The sequence below is a fragment of the Amblyomma americanum genome, chromosome 1 (genome assembly GCF_052857255.1).
Source record: "Amblyomma americanum isolate KBUSLIRL-KWMA chromosome 1, ASM5285725v1, whole genome shotgun sequence".
Lineage (NCBI taxonomy): Eukaryota > Metazoa > Arthropoda > Arachnida > Ixodida > Ixodidae > Amblyomma > Amblyomma americanum.
The window spans coordinates 64,647,745-64,665,233 of record NC_135497.1 but is presented as its reverse complement, the minus strand read 5'-3'; the positions used below and the strand labels follow the sequence as shown (position 1 = coordinate 64,665,233).

The 17,489-nt window shown below is 42.9% G+C and overlaps 1 pseudogene across 1 annotated transcript in view; it reads left to right on the top strand.

Moving 5' to 3' along the window:
* The first annotated feature begins 45 nt into the window (after positions 1–45).
* LOC144101056 (Fanconi anemia group I protein-like) overlaps positions 46–17,489 on the top strand; it is a 63,201-nt pseudogene continuing 45,757 nt past the window's right edge. The window contains exons 1-12 of the transcript XR_013307933.1: positions 46–386; positions 458–533; positions 618–745; positions 1,774–1,859; positions 4,366–4,489; positions 4,573–4,646; positions 4,732–4,852; positions 6,011–6,100; positions 6,450–6,586; positions 8,418–8,618; positions 14,124–14,325; positions 15,234–15,348. The product of XR_013307933.1 is annotated as a Fanconi anemia group I protein-like (transcript). The remainder of the gene's footprint in view (positions 387–457; positions 534–617; positions 746–1,773; positions 1,860–4,365; positions 4,490–4,572; positions 4,647–4,731; positions 4,853–6,010; positions 6,101–6,449; positions 6,587–8,417; positions 8,619–14,123; positions 14,326–15,233; positions 15,349–17,489) is intronic.

The window sequence follows — 17,489 nt, the reverse complement described above, 5'->3', positions numbered from 1 at the left end:
CGTTGTTGATATGCATTTATTACAACAGTTTTCTGCGCGCAGATTCAGTGATGGCACCTGTGAACCGTATGTTGTAAAACAATTTTTTTTTTGTACTTGACATGTCTCGCATCGCGTTTTCAATGGTACTCACAGCCTGTTTTGGCGCGCACTTCGTCCTGCCGGACTTAACATAATCGCACTAGCTTGGTATCACCCCTTCACCGTTTTTGCACAAGCGGAAACTTTCAATTTTCACAGTACATACCTTCTAAAGACTTCGATTTTGATGTGTTAAACTTACGGCTGTGACATTGATTACGAGCTGTGGCGGGTAGGCGCTCATGGATAACGAGGCGATTCTTGGAAAAATAAGGAAGTATATTTCAAACAAGAATTTGAAATCGGTAAGTTTTTGTAGGTCATCGTCTTTCTGCAATTTATTTAATCTAACAATACCCCCTTCATTTTACTCAAGGTGCACAACTACTTGCTGAACGATGCGGTGAAAGGCGGGTCAAACATAACTGCAATCGCGAAAAGCGTGATCCAAGGTAAATTTCACTCCTTTTAAAAAACTCTGGGTAAAAACTAAAGAAAATTTGCCATTTATTGATGCTGTCTGGAATGTTTTTCAGAACTTCCAGACGATGACTTCGGAAGAGAACAGCATAAGGAAATGTTCAACACCATCCTTTCTATCGTCAAAAAGTACGACCTTTCGCCTGCGATATGCTCATCACTTATCGGTGTACTTAATTCGGAGGTAAGTTGTCAGTCCTGGTTTGGCCAGACAATGGCACCTAATCTGTTCAACTAGAATCTGCAGTGCGATGATTACTTTTTAAAGGCAACATGAGCAGAAAGGGAATTTACTAAACAGTCAGATAAATGCGCTGTCACGAATGCTCACGCTTTTAAAATATGCCCGCATCGACTCCATTTGCTGTTCGCAGCGGAATCGAAGCCACGAACACGAGGCAACGAATTCTGAACATGTCGTGTCTATTCGGTTGCCGCGTCACCTGGCGCTCACAGCTTCCACTCGATCGCATACAAGTTACGGGGTGGTGTACAGCAAATGAAGTCGATGCAGGCTTGCTTTGAAAGCGTAGTCATTCACTACGCCGTGCCTATTTTTAGTGTTGATCGCTGCCGCAGTTACTTTAACTTTGCCTTTCCCAGTTCTTGTTACCATACTGCTGAGCACCATTTACTGCACTGGCAAATAAAAAGCTTTCACTGTCAATACAGTTACGAAAGCAGCGCCTAGACTGAGCTGCATTAATGTTGAGGCCCATAGGATGAGTCGTCTTGATGTTTCAGCCGGTCTCTGTCAACACTGTTGCATAAAAAACAGTAATTTTGTGCTGTGCAGCACAAAATGACTGTCTACTCTCACAGGAGTGGTGCCAAGAAACTCTCCAGCCTCTTTAAAATGACAACAGACTGTTGCCGTTGGAAATGGCAATCTGAAAATACATGCATAATTTCTGAACAAATAGCACTTCAGTGGTGTCTTCTTTTGTCAAGCCTTAAGAGCACAGGTAAAATGGCAAGGAGGGGAGCGAAGTCGTGGAATCTTCATCTGTGGCTTGTGGATTTGCAGGCACAGTTGCTCTTACAATCCAAGAATTATCCTGACTGTGAAATAACGAGGAAATTACGTAATAAAGTTCACAGGAAATACAACGGGGTTAGAGTAAAATATTGAGAGTTTTAAAAAAGGACATTTAATTACTACCGAGATTCTTAAAAATGTGACCAGTGTATGCCTTTAAACTTTTTGTGCAGGTGAATAACCTGTCCATTAACACGCGTGCAGCTGTTGTTTATGATCTTCTGGATTCCCTGAAGGATGGGACCTCATTGGAAAGAAGGTGAGTGAAGACAGTGGTATGTTTTTTTAGTGCCACAGGAATTAACTGGTCTTTTGAAACCACTTTACTCCATTTTCTGTGCTTTTCAAGTAGCTTGAAGCCTTCCCAGATCTGCTGACTAGCATTCCTCAGTGTGACACTGTTGCTGTGAAGGGGGACAAGCTGTCTGGAGGGCAGTTCAAGAAGTTGGTCGTGGATAACCTCTGCTCTTGTCCATGGGAACCAAAATGGGCCACGCCAATAGCGCAGATTCTAAGGTGGATCAGGGCCATAATTTTTGTGTGTGTGTTGGAGAAAGCTTCAGAGCGTTTTCTTCTTTTCTGCAACAGACTTTCATATTTTAGGCGCCTGAACAGTGGTGAGGTAATGACCGGTGCTGTGTTCAAACATGTTTTTCTCCATGTCGAGATAAGTGGTCATCACAGCAGGTCATACTATAGTTGGATGCAACTCAAGAACAAAGCGGTAAATTCTCCTCAAAGGAGCCCTCCAGCTAATGGGGTCAATCGATCCCTTTGGGCCTGTTAGCATGAAATCGCAGGGGGTTGCTGGTGAAGGAGGATAACCGTGGCTTAATCTGATTAACCACGGTGTCATGAAAATCGGTCGACGCCGTTGGCTCGAAAGCTTTCTTTCAGGGGCATCTGCCGCTTCGTTCTTGAGTTGTGTCTGACTATAGTTCTTATGTGTTTCAGGCAGCAGTGACATGTTTTTCGGTTTGCTGCTGCCTTTTTGTGGACAAATGTTGCAGAGAGATTGTACATTGCAGTCTTGTCGTATACTTATGCATTTAGCATTGGTATTTGCCAGGCTGATCGAGTAAAAATGGAAATATGCCATTGTTTGTATACCCGGCCCTAAGAAGGATTGAGGAAACTAACGCACTGGACTAGCAATGCTATCTTCTCAGAAAGAGCAGGATGGGCAACTCTGACAGTGCCCCTTGTGGTTCTCATTTTATTTCTCTTTCTGGCTCGTTGAGATTCTGGTCGTCCCAACTGGCTAAAATGATGTTGCTGTCGGCTGAGTTCAAAGCAGAATGAGTTTCATATTTTGGCATATCATATGGGATCTGGCACATATTAATGCTAAGCATATTATAATACAGTGTGGACCTCAAAATTCAATTTGCATGCAAAATTTGGATCACTAACAGTAAAAAAATAGGAAGTTTTCTCAAGAACTATAAGCAAGGCATGGTGAGGCTCACATTGGTAATTATTATTGTCTGCTTTACCTTAAATGGGGTTATGCTTTTTTCTGCTTTGCTCTAATTCTTACTTCTCACTGTTCGTGTTTCATATGTGTGTTACTAGGTATTTTATCCTTACATTTAGTTACCATTCCATTTTTAATTAATGTCTAAGCTGTGCAATAATTTATGCTAGGTGAAGGATAAAATGACAGGATGGTGTTCCTGCCAAATGGTCATAAAATGCAGATAAAATGTGTTCCTTGTTTTCATTTCCATACCCTGTGCTTTCAGTATATAACTGTACTATGTGATAAGCGGCACCCTTTGTTACTACTTTAGTTTTATTGTAGTTGTTGAAAAGTGATAATCGTTTAATATCACCATTAGGAGCCTTCCCTTGGATGTGCTGTGCATTAATTTACCCGTGCCGTGGTGGCTCAGTTGCTTTGGCTTTAGTCTGCTGATGCCAAGGTGACAGGTTCGATCCTGGCCATGGTAGCCATATTTCGATGTAGGTGAAATGCCAAAACGTTCTTGTGTTGTTGAAGAACCCCAGATGACCTAAATTAATCCAGAGGTCTTTACTACATCGTCCCTCATAGCCCATGTATCGTTTTAAGACGTTAAACCTCATATACCACATTTAATTTACTCGCAAGTTCTGCATGTTAAGATGTTTTTAATGAATGTGTGTCATTGGTGCGTAGTCACAGTGTGGACTGTTCGGAATTTCATAGTACAGGGTGCTGCATCAGTTCCAGCCACCTGCCATTCTTTAGCATACATGAAAATCTCGGTGCACCATCATTTTAAAGCAGTGGCTGCGTAGGAGACCTTAGTCGGCTAAATGCCATCATTCATAGTGTGTTGCAAATGAATCCACTTGCTTCACTGCATTCGCTGCTGTTCAATGAAAGTGCTGGGGCCGGGAAGGGGAACTTGTGAGAATCTAACGTGCCTGGCCCTATAAGATGCAGGTAGGCCTGGCCCCAGTAGGCTTTGGAGGGGGCTCCCTTATAAAGAAGGAGTGGCAGGAATGTAGCTCATGCTGCCACTCTTCGCTCCGGAAGAAGGCAGTAAGGGCAGTTTTGTTTTGCTTTTTTTTTAAATTTCACCCACCTTGAAGTGCAGCCACTGTGGCTGTTTTTTAACAAGTCTGTGACCCTGGGCTCATCAGGAGAATGCCATAGCTGCTTAGCCACTGCATTGGGTGTTAAGGTATTATGAAGTTATTATTGCTTGCACATTGTGAACAGATAGTTGATGTGCAGCTTAAAAATCATGTATTTTCCTTTGTCAATTAACTTGCAGTGAGATACCACTCGACGCACCGGAACTTGAATTAGCAATTCCAAAGATGATGAGGATCCTTCCAAGCCTGGAGCTAGCGGAAGTGCCTCCCCTTGTGTATCAACTTTTGCTTTTCTCTAACCAGGTGTGTTTAGATAAATTATTTTGCCATCATTATGACTTGGAGCTTGTGATGTGTCATGCTACATGTGGGTCCTGTCTTTGCAGGAGTGCACTGAATTTCTGATAGAGTCCGTCATAAAATTCTTCAGAGAAAAGGACTTGGAGATGGAAGAGTTTGGGTTTGTGGGAATTCCACCTTTTCATTTTCGGTGTTGCATGAAGCCTGATGTGCACTGTTTAAATGCTGAGTGTTGTCTGTTCTAGGGCATCCGATGAGAGGAAGAAAGAAAATCTTGAACAGACAGAGGCCACTGTAGTTCTTGACATTGTGTTTGCTGCACGTCAGAAAGCAACTATCATCAATTTCTTTATTAAAATGTTGAAGGTGAGCTCAAGACTTCAGCCTAGCAATGTAGCACATGCAGTGAAAAACAATTCAGGGAAAGTTGAACCTCGATACAACGAACACAGATATTATAAAATATTAGTTATATCGAACATTTACTAAACATAATTAACAAATGCATGCAATGTTTCCTTTATATCTTGAATGTGGTTTGTCATAAAATGGGTATATCGAAATCCCCAGCACCAAGCGGTGTTCGTTTGGACGGCAGGCATTCGCGCTAAGGTTTGCACTTTTATCTCGCGCTAGTTTTATCTTGCACTCTCCAACAGCGCCACAGAAGATACTGTAGCATGGAGGGTTGGTAGCCAGGCATTCAGCACGCATTCATGTCTCTCGCACCCGTAGACAGCGCCCCGGGAGCAGTGGCGTTGACTTTTGTAGCCTTGTAGTAACCATCCAGCAGTCATGTCGGCTGTCATGGAGGTAGTGAAAACAACAATTTCTTTTGCTCTGACCAGCCATTTTCCTTTCCAAGCGACACGGCTGGAATGCGGGGAAGCTACCTTGGCTGGTGCTTGACCTGTGTTGCACGAGGAAGCCAATGTAACTGGTTCTAGGTTTTTTGCGACCTGTATGATCACCGCGAGCACCTATCATAGTGCTAAAGCTTCGGAAAAGGTCTCCCCGTTTCTCTAGTAAGGATCGCCTGAGCTGATCTTACTTCACTGACTAAATTGTACTGTTTAAGCACACATTACTGAAAAAATTTTGCTATATCAAACTATTTTACTATTTTTTTTCCATTTCGCTTTAATGAGGTACAGCTGTATTTAGCAAAACTGGCTAGTTCAGAACCAAGGTATTAACACACTCCAGAGCATGGTACATCTGTAACGTGTATGCTACGACTTGCGACTTGCGAATCTTGCAACTAGTTAATAGAGACTAGTTTAGTTAGATTCCTTACTGCTAGGGTTGTTTTGCAGTTTACTTCTTAAAAATTAAAATAAGTAATCTATTGGAGATGTTGATGTTGCATGTATCAAAGTATGCTCTTACCTAAACTAAAAATTTGTTTCTGACACTGAAGGCAGTTTTGCTATGTCAAGTTTCTTCTGGCTGTAAGGCACGCGGATGTTCCATTAATTGTTACAGCATAGTGTGCTGGTTTTTGCCTTGCTTTTTTTTGAACAGGCTAGGCAGATGAAAGCTGAGTTTGTCTTCGGCCAGTTTACACTGTCACTTGCTTTGGCACTTGCCAAGACACGTCACTTCACTGATCAGGTGAGGGATGTGTGTGTGTGCATGTGTGTGCTTGTGCATGCGCGCATGTCCGTGTGCGTGCGTGCATGTACAGTCGTGGTCAAAAGTCTTCAGGCGAAAGTCTTCGCTTGAGGCACATAATGGAACCATCACGGCACCATTAAAGACCAAAGTACCTTGAAATGCTACCAGAAGGTTTCTACTCATGATAGAGGAGCTTCTTGCTTGCCTTGTGCTTTGAATGGTTCCCTACACAGAGAGTTCTTTGGACGTTCATTTCACAAGTGAACGCTGTACCCTGAGGACTTTCAACGGGGGGTGTACATGTGCATCTTCCTCACTTTTGCTGATGCAGCTTCTCATTTGCCAGGTGCTTGATGTTCTGAAATCTGCAGCGTCATTCTATGTTCAGTGGCAAGCCAAGTATAGGGAGTATATGTGGATTCGAGAAATGATTCCTGTGCCAAAAGACATCAAGCAGCTTATTGTGAATATGATCCAGCATAGGTACGTGTGGTTGTCTTAATTTTTTTCCCTGCTTTTTGCTTGATGTTTTTATTGTGAATAAGGTTGAGCTCCTGGTTTTCACTTTGTCCTAGGAGTAAAATGCCCAACTTTGCTGCTAATTAACTTAGTCATTTCCAGTAAATGTATACTGGCCAGGGCTGAGCTTGTACTTCCACTGACCATGTTTTATAGATTGCATTTCAAAAACTGGATTTTGGTTTACATCACTAGGGGGAAGCTTAGGAGGTCAGCTTTTTTCATAAGTTTCTGCGGCTACTCCGAAACAAACTACAGTACAAGCTCATTAATTCGATTTTCAAGGGACCAGGAAAATTGTTTGAACTATGCGAAAGTTCGGTTATCAAATGCTCGGAAGAGACTAATAAGAACCACTTGGGTCATGGTAAATTTATTTGGCAAAAGACTGGGCATTGGCTGCTTGCTTTTGAGATGAGAACAGAGCTAAAGTGGCTACTTTTAGTGATGGAGCTCCACCCGTCACATGCTACGAACTGCATGTGACGGGCACGCAGTTTCAGCTCACTGGAAGAACGGAAGAACCACGTGCACGGAAACACTCAGCGGCGCAAAAGCAGTCGGAAAAGAAATGGGGCTAGAAAAGACTAGTGAAACACACCAATCAGTGCTGGAAATGCCGCGTAGCTGGGCTTGGTTGGCTGGTTGATGCGGGTTCGTGCAAAGCTCAGAAAAGCAAAACCGAAACTATCTGGTGTGACTTTTTGGAAACTGGGCCATTTATTCATTGCCACCTCTGCCGTTGCACGTGCGTCAGAGTTGTGTGAGCGACCTTGCAGTATGAAATTAGGTTTGAGTGGCACTGTTTAAACGATTGCTTGCTGCGCTAGGCATACCTGGACACGGCCTCCCATCAGGAGCCCCTTCGAATTATTCGGTGCGAGGCCTATAGCGTTCGAATTAACGTGCGATGCCATAGCCTTACATGGGTGTTGGCTGGCACCACTTTGGCACTTCAAATTATCTGGAATTTCGAATTAATGGGGTTCGAAATAACAAGCTTTTACTGTATTCACTTTTTACAGTTGGATCTGTCAGAAATCGCCATGCATGGCAATTTCTGCCTTTGCACGGCAGGAATGGAAGCCCAGCTCTTTTTTGCTTTTCTTTAATAATAAGTTTCTCTTAGCAGTAGCAGAATTTATATTGGCTTGGGATCTTAGGGCTAAATGGCAAAATTGTTGGAAATGAACATTTGTTTGCCTAGTTTTAGTGGGCCTCTATATTTTAATTTACTTATACCATGGCATGCCAAATATAAGGCAGTTATTAGGCCCATACCTGTTAGCTAGTCCTGGGACCATGTAAATGGGTACACTTAAATGTTTTGTGGGTGGTACCTGCGGGGCCAAAAATTGCAGCTAATGAGAAAGCTCAAAATGATCCAGAGACAATGTCGCAAAGATAAGTTTTTTATTAAGGAATAAACAGAGTTTGCAGGTTGGAGAACTTGCATTGACAATACCCTAGATGAAAATTAAAAATGGAAATGGACTGGGCCAGAATATTTAATGCACAGAACAGGTAACTAGTGGTATTGAAGAGCTATGAAGTGGATTAGTGGATGAAGGGAGGCATAGTTAAGGGTGCTGTTGATGATGATGTGTTCATTTAAATGTTGTGTATGTGCGTGAAGTCGAGTGATATATAAAATTTAATGCATCTCTTCATGCCTGCTTTCTTTTTGCCTGCTTTGAATGTTTTGTTGCAGTAATGTTTATTGTCATTGCTGGGGTTTTGGGTGCCGTGGGAAGACAGGCCTAGTGCTTACCATTTTATTTTTCTGTCCCTCTAGCAAATGTGGCTGGGAGGAATCGTCCCAGAGACTTGTTGAGTTTGGTTTTCTGCTCATGGACATGTAAAGTCCACGTGTTGGATTTGGCAGGACTGGGCCCAGCACTGCTTTCAACTGCTGCCAGCTGGGACAAGTGATTAATGGACTTAGTTGTTGATCGCTTTCTGTCCAAGCCATCTGCACCAACAGAGCACTATTTTGGTATGCCCTGGCTGAGTCAGCCATCATCCTTGCTTCACTTAACTATCTTTTGTGTATTTCGTACTGTGGAGAGCAAACAGCCAAATTCTAGGCTAGTTCAATAGTTTGAAGGCAAGAACGGACATACTGTTTTAACTTCTGAGTCATCATAAGAAAACACACTCTTCTTTATTTTGACTGTATCATACTTCTGTTCTTGAATCTCATATTAGAACCTGCTAATCCTTTCAGCAGCGTTTTGTGGATATTACAGACCCTGCCTACGGATATATTATGATTTGTGCGAGATATAACAAGGGCATACCTGCCAACTTTTCAGATTTTTCCCTAAAATGTACAAATTTCCACCAGTCTTGCGATTTTATGAATCTTGCCTGAAATCTTTACGGGAAAATAAGTTATGTTTGCGATAAACATTTGAAATTCTGTAAAAAAAAAAACACACCGTTGCCGGTGGCAGCGTTGCGCTTTCATGAGAGAGGGATATGTATACCATCTGTGAAATTAGCAGCAGGAGCTGGAACATTGTACAGTAAAACCGCTAATTCGACCCAACTAAATAAACGTTTATTCCTACTCCTCACCCCCGTTAATTCAGATAATCCTGACTTCCACCACAGTTCCGCTAAATGTCCATGTAAGGCTATGGCGTCGGGAGCTCGTTTATTCGGACGCCCAGGGGCTGGCATCAGTCAATTCGGATGGGCTCCCAAAGTGGTGCCGTGTCGTGCTATGACATGCTTGACTAACCGATCACCCAGATATTCGTCCAAAGGCCTGACCTGTATGTTACATTGCTTATCGGTGCCCTTCTGACATGCACGCAACTGAAGGTGTTTTGACAATCGGCAGGCCCCTGGTGGTTGGCCGATAGAGAGTCTGGCCGTTTAAGTTTTGTTTTCGGAGCTTCGCCGCCAGCCCAAAGCGGCAGCGGCTATCGGCTGCGCTTATCAGTCAGCCAGCCGAGCTACACACCATTTAGAATGACAATTGTGTTGTCGCGGACATTTGTTTGTTTGTTTGCTTATTTATTGGAAGTGTCTTAATTGCCGCTCTGGCAAGGCTCTGAAACAAATGCACGCTGCCCTCGATTCAGTCCGCGTGATACTTGCGTTCTTCCAGCGTGCTGAAATTCTGCGCTCGTCACGTGCTGTTCACCGTTTGTGTGTTTCCTCATGTGTGGCACCACGTCTAAAGAAGCTTCAGTGCTATCACGTGGTGCACTGGCGACGCACATTTAAAAAAAAATTTTGTGCTGGCTTGGCAACCCCCCCCCCGAGTCGTGAAGGTTTTACGAATTTGAAAATTTGAAAGCCTTGAGGTTGGTAGGTATGCAAGGGGGACCTGTTTTTGTAAGCGTCATAGAAGGACAATTCCTCACTGTGTTGCATAGATGCAGTGCAACATTATGTGAAGTGTTGAGTTGAGCTGTTTGGTGCATGACGGAAAGAGTGAAACAGTGTAAAGACAGGATGGAAGAAAGAAGTGACACACAGGCGCTGACTATCAGCCATATTTATTGCCCCTTTCGGCAGAACTATATATGGGTGTGGATTGTCACAAAAAGGTGAAAAGGAATTTACAGTAAGAGTTTCGACACATCAACAATCTTTCGAAGAGGGGATAGCCAAAGACTCCTTTACCAACCATTTCATCGCTGAAAAGCTAAGCACCATGCCAGGGTATACTTGTACCCATAGGAAACCCGGTGGCTACCCAGCAGCTCTGGGGATTGAGCCTAGTGCCTTGCATGCGAGGCAGAATGTGAAGCGACTGAATCCTGTGTGTGTCACCTTCTCTTGTCATGTCTTCGTACTGTTTCATTCCTCCCAGCATTGTTAGTTTGGTGTTTCAAGTGTTCTGCATTTCGGTCATTGAATAAAAATTACTTTTTGATTAGTACGCAGAACTTTTTAGCGCAGGAACTTGAAATTGTTCAAAAATGTATGAACAACTGCATTTTTGTGCTGCTTCGTGTTTAGAAAGCAGATTGATGTCTGATACTTCCTTTTACGTTGGTTTATCAGCATTTTATTAAGCTTGCACATGTAGGTGTTAACTTCTTCCAGTGGAATGTTTAATATTTAAATTCTTGCATAAACTCATATCTTTCTTTTATAATATATGCTCCATTTGTTTATTTTGATTTCAATTACTCTCTTGGCCACTCAGTTTTTTATACATGAAATCACACATATTAGATGTAGCATATGCTGCTAATTTGCTAAGATTACGGAATGTTGCCAGGCCAGTTGGTACCTGATTTCAACGACAGTGTGCGAAAGGCAGGGCCAAGAATAGGAGACACACACACACATACCGCGGACTAACAACTTAAGGTTTGCATTGGTCGCGATAAATACCGGAAGGATGAAATAAAATAATAAAAATAAACAATGTGAAGGTGAGGACGAGTCCGTTTGTCACTTCTTGTCGTCATGGGTTTCCAAGATATCTAATTTCTTTTCTTGTTAATGCCATCGATCTTGTGCTTACGCACGTCGCGCCTTTCTTTTCTATGATGTAGGATTCATAAAGGTCGTGCATGTGTTGGTGTTTATATCACCTCAGAATCTGGCATTGTCCAAGGTGTGGAATGCGTTGACAATCGGACGCGTGTTTCACCAGCATGCTGCCGTATCCTGTCTTGATAATAGTGGCATGTTCTCTTAAAGGTGCACTAAAGAGGAATATGAACTCGTCTTTTTACTGCGGGAACTCAATGTACACGTTCCGGGCATTCTTAGAAACTTCGTATTATTGTCCTGTGCGGCCGATTGCCCTAAGTAAATCAGGTTAAATGTCGCGGCTCCCGCCTTTTTTTGAATTCAACGCGTTAGGTAGGAGGAGTCAACCAACGCGTGAAGTGCCTTTCAGCCAGTACAGTGGCGGCTTCGCGTTTCTTTTATTTTGTTTTTTAGGTTTCTGTGAACAAAAAGTTCGTCACAGACAATATACCTGCAAATTAGGCCCACGGAAATAAAAACACACGTGGTCTCTTTGATTTACGCATCACTCCATCGATGGCAGAGCGACATGCAGCCACGGGTCTGGCGGACGCATTGGTTGACTCCTCCTACCTACTGCGTTGAGTTCAAAAAAAGGCGGGAGCCGGGACGTTTAATCCAATTTAATTAGGGCAATCGGCTACACAGGACAATAATTTGAAGTTTCTAAGAATGCCTGGAACGTGTAGAAAGAGTTCCCGCGGTAAAAAGACGAGTTCATATTCCTCTTTAGTGCACCTTTAAAGGGCACCAGAAAGGGGTGTTCGAGCTTGGGTTTAAAATGCTTGCACTACGTAGAGTACAGGCCACCGAGCGTCCATACCGTGTGCGAGACCTCAAAAGCGAGTGGGAAATTTACAATAAATTTTTAAAAATTCCCGCTTTCGCACCTTGCGGCGACACGCGGTTCCGGGCTTTCGTGCGAAAACCTGGCGTACGACGTCACGTCGTGCAATGGATGTCAGCAGCTGGGGGTTATCATTGGTTCAGAGCGCCAAATTCTTTCAGACGTCACGCGCCATCATGGCCGCGGCCACTACGCGCGTGCCACAGCCGGCGGAGGTAGGGGAGGGGCTGAGTGGGCGAGGCCGGTGGCGGAGCACCGCCGTTTTGGCGTGCGAGAGGAGAGGGAGAGGCGTGAAGACGCGGAAGTTCAAATTTTGTCTGCATATAACTCAGCTTTCACAAAACGCATAAAAAAATTCTTGCTGGAGGATAATTATGAAATGGCGTCCTTTAACATCCCAGACATATCGCAACTTTATTGAAAGCCCCTTTCTGGAGCCCTTTAAGCGGTCGTTGACGCAACATCCTGTTTGACCTACATAAGACGCTCCGCTAGACAGTGGGATCTCATACACCACTTTAGTATCACATGTGGTGAACTTTTTGTCATGCCGCTTATTACGCTGTGCTAGCTTTGGGCCTTCTTCATTCCACCATTTTGCATACCATAATCAGCCTCCTGGGCGCGGTTAGGATCAGATTTACTCCAGCCCTACTACTACTTTGTAAAATGCATGGCTGATACGATGCACATACGGCATGATGGCTCTCTTTATTTCTTTTTCTTGCAACTTCTTCGGCTGGCCTGATTGGCGAAGTTCGTTTGAAAGATTGTAGTCGATGCTGGAAATGAGGGCATTCGGGAATTCCTCTTCACATACTAGACATTTGAGCTGGGCTTCCATGGTTTCTTGCTGTCGGTGATGGCACGATCTCTTAAGGATGTTCTTCAGAGCACCCATAGCTACTGCTGTTTTTTATTAACTTTCTGAAAAAAACAAAACACAAAAGTCAGATCCATTCATTACGATAGTAGATATCATGATGTTCTGCGATTGATCATGCGTTATATGAAATCTAAGATATACGTAAAAAGCGACAGCGGTTAAAACTGTGTTGTTAACAGCATTAGGTATGGTGTTTAATTTCATCACTTAGGCAATAAGGAACATTATTATGATCCTGCTAGTAAAGCTGTTGCTCATAAAGCGTTTGCCTATGCTTTGTGAGCAAACGATAATTGAGATAACTGTGTCATCAATTGACCACGCTTCTGATTCTTGGTGTCATGTGCCTAATGTTAGGCATGTTGCAGGTTGGCATGTTTATTTCGGGCATCATGTAGATTAAGGATACCATGCTCTCTGACTCATAGTTTTAAAGAAGTTGCAGCAATAGGTGCGTTTTACTTTTGCCGTGCAAGACACTGTTTAGTGGGTTCGCCCTCACATACACTCAGATACATTTAATAGCCAAATATTTCTTGGGCATCAAAGCATCAGAGTAACTACCAAACCGCCTAGAGGGGCACCCAGTATCATTGGTCAAAAGATGGTCATGTGATATTTTGTTGTGACAGTTTTTGATCACTAATTGTGGAGTCACCACTACCACCCTTGAAAACCGTCCTTATTATGGCTATCGTTGTCAATTGCATATGTGGTTGCAGATTGTTGTCTTGCACAACCTGCAAAGGGCTCTATGAAAGGTTGACTATAGGCAGGTTCGTGAAGCACAAATTGAATGAACCTCTAGATGGCCTAATGCTCATCGCATTGTATCATCATCATCCCATATCTTCACTCCCTTTCTGTTTGTGATTTCCCTTCCTCTAAATTCTTTCTTGACTTGTGCCTTGAGTCAAACATATACCAGTGCACTGTCCACTGCAATCGTGTCTTAGCACTCTGTGCTTTCACATATTATAGTTGGCTGCTTTTTTTTGTGTCAGGGGCTCGAAGTGGACTTACAGGCAACTCTTAGAAGGGGTGGCCAGTGGGGGTTGGTTCTATTTGCACAATGCATTTCTTGAACTTTCGTGCATTCTTCGTCGAAAGAAATGAAGGCCAGTGCAATTTTCCGACAAAAAATACCTTAGTAAAGATGAGTTGCACCTGTCTCATTAGCTTTATGCAAGACAATTCTGGTGACAGCATCTGAACAGTTAACCCTGCTTTCTGCATTAGCCAAAAGGTTATATGCCTTCTTTCAGATCTTCTAGCCCAAATGATCCATGCCTCACCTCAGCTTCTTGTCCAGTGCCAGGCGCAGATTAAGAAGCTGCTCGGCCACTTGCCCAACATGCCTTGTCACAGTACAGTGAAGCTTCTCCGTGCCGCAACACCACTCATCAAGGCATCGTCAATACTCCATGACTGGCTTATGATTATGCTGCGCAAACTTCTCTTTTACCGGTAAATACCATTCCTGTTCTTTTCTTTTTCTGTTTCTGTGAGTGAACTGGGCTATGTGTTCGGACTTTTAGCAAGAGGGCCTTGCATGAAACAAAATTAACCTTACCAAAGCATTGTTTCTGCGAAAAAGGTAGGCTTAAGCTTTAGATTCTTGTGAGTAAAACATGGTTCTGATTTTATATTGCATAAACTATAATTTAGCCCTGTAATTTCAGGAGTATTGTGCATGACTGTGTGAAAATCGGTAGTTTTCTTTTATCTTCACTAAAGAATATGAAATCGTCACTGTGTTACACAAGCTACATTACTCCAGATAACTAAAGGTACTACAGGCTTGCTGTAAGATCTGTCATCACACGCTGCAATAGCTAACCCTCATGGCAAAACGGTCCAAAATTTCAACCAAAATCCAGGTACATCTGCAGGTGGAGGAATGACTATGAATTTAGCTAGTATAGTGCATGTGCCTGATTATGTGGGGACGGTTTTATTGTTCTTATATGCATTGAGAAATCAGCCTTATTGCTAATTTTGATTATACAGTAATAGTAATAATTGCCTGAATAAACTTGTTTTTTTTTTACGTTTCGGCAATGTTAAGCCAGTAACAATAAAAGTGAAAACTCAACACTTCTATCTTGCATTTTTCATTGCCTGTGCATTGACACAAACAAATTCAATTCAAAGAAAGCTTGTTAAGCTCTGTAAGTAGCTTGTCAGGCTGCTGTATCTTGTAAGGTTGCTTTTTTTGGCAAGCAAGGCTAAGCAGCTGACTTGAACCTCCTTTTTTTTTGTGGATCTTGCCAGCATTTTTTTTATTTCCCTTTAGTTTATGTAACACAACTCTCGACTTCGAACTCTAAGTTTATTGTCTGTCCCAAGTAATGTTTTACGCTGTTCTCACATTCAGAGGTGGAGTGTCGCAAGGTGGCAGTGTCTGGCATCCTTGTCCTGCTTCGCAACCTCAAGCCTCCAGGTCCCGTTGGCCGCTTTGGTCGAGAGGCTGACTTCACGTTAAGCCAGGTGAGCACTATTGTTGTTGACACATTTTAGATTATGAGCAAACATCCATAATTGTCGCTCTTACACTGTCTATGAATTGAGCTAGATTGTACACATTACTGTACTTACTCGAATCTAGGCCGGCCTCAATTCTAAGCCGGCACCTGAAATTTGAAGGCTAAATTTAAAAAAAAAACTTTCCTTGAATGTAAGCTGGCCCAAAAGACAACTGGGAATGCAAACTGCATTTTTTTTCACGAACCTGCTTCCACTCACTCGTCCTCATCATCGCTGACCTTCTTATCACGTGCCCATGCCACCACAAGAAGAGGAAACGAGGTCAGAATGGCAGCCAATGCTCATGTGTGCTTTTATCGGCCTAAGCTACAGTTAGTAGCGACAACAGTGCCGTCTACTGTGGGCGTTTCATGAGGGCAACAGCTACGTGGTACTTTTTTTTTCATTTTTATGCGTTGTCATCCTATTTTATTATTATAACGACAAAATCCTCGAACCTAAGCCGACCTAAGAGTTTCATATCTCGTGTCTTGAGAAAAACTGCCGGCCTAGATTCGAATAAATGTGGTATCAAGTGCACAGAATTAAATGTATGGCTAATGGGCTTGAATAGTTTCTTTACTCAGATTTATTGCTAAAATTTTTTTTCTGTTAAGCATTGAGTGACCATGCACTTTCCAGAAACACTAGGCCTGCTGATGCTTGCAAAGTGGCATCATTGCATCCTGCAGTTTGTTTGCTGTTGTTGGTTTCTGACTATACAAGCGTGGCTATGCCTGCAACCTCGCATCATTTTTATCTGCCATGATTGGCACCTTCTGAGGCATGCATCTGCTGATAGCTTACGAATTGCACACTGCGCCTTGCATAATTACCTGAAAGTGCAAAATACAGTAGCAGTATTAACAGTCTGTCTCATGGGGTGTCAGTAGAAGCATTTGTCTGTCTTTTTCCCATAAGAGTAGTAAAATCATATTCAGTACTGCATTAGGCTGTGGAAAATAATACATTATTAATGCGTTAATAATAGAAGGGTGAGTGCAAGCAGAAATGGCAAGCGCCATCTGTTGGTAGCCAGTGGCAGGCGGCCCACCTACCACGGCGGGCAGAGGCCCGAGCTACAAAGCAACTTAGTGTACTAGCTATACAAGCTTTGTGTACTGCCTTGGATATAACCACTTTTCGTGTGTTGACCTCGAATATAACGAACTTCAGTATGCTGCCTCGCATATAACACTTGAGTGTGTTAACCTCGCATATACCAAATCCGAGTATGCCACCTTGGATATAATGAATTTTTGTGTCTTAACCTCGGATGTAGCGAACTTTGTGTGTTGACCTCAGATATGATGAACCTAAGTGTACCACCTCGTATATAACAAATGTTTGGCTGCTAATACATTCAGACGGTCCAGGAGAGATCGCCTAAGAGATTTTTTTCTTGTGCATGAGCCAAGAAACTGCTGCCTGCAATGATGGAATTGCAAAATTAATGTGTGGGGCCTGAGTGGCAGCAACCTAGTTGCTTGAGCAAACAATTTTTTTTTGTTAGACAAGTAAAAGGCAAACATTTCAAACATATACACTAAGCATTTGCTTTATGAGGTTATGCACACACACTATGCTATTCTGTGCAGTTTCAGATATTTTAACTTTTTTTGTGTTAATGGATTTAAAGAGACTCTGCAATGATTTTGATGGTCGTATTCTAGTGCAACAGATCCGTAGAGGTGGTCTTTGTAGGTATTTGAGCCAAATTTAAAAGCTCTACATGTACCCTATAATTTACAAATAATTTTAAAAATCGCTGATCACAGTAGCTCACAGCCGATTAGGGCGACACGTCGCCGCGCATCCCCTACCCCGATGACATCAGTGGGCAGTCTGGGCGAGCCCACTGATGTCGTTGGGCGCAGTCGGGGAGCAGTGGCCGAGTGGGTGAAATGGGGCATGGAGGGGTGCAGTCCCGGCCTGTTTTCTTTATTTTTCTGTCGCAGCGGCATGTATGAGTTAAGGGGAGCGAGGAGGAGCATCATTTTTAATCATCGATATGTTCGGTGTTAATAAAGCCAGCTTAAAATTTTTTGCTGTGTGATGATGAGTGATGGAATATCGATCGCTCGTGCACTTTTCTAACCTCAGTA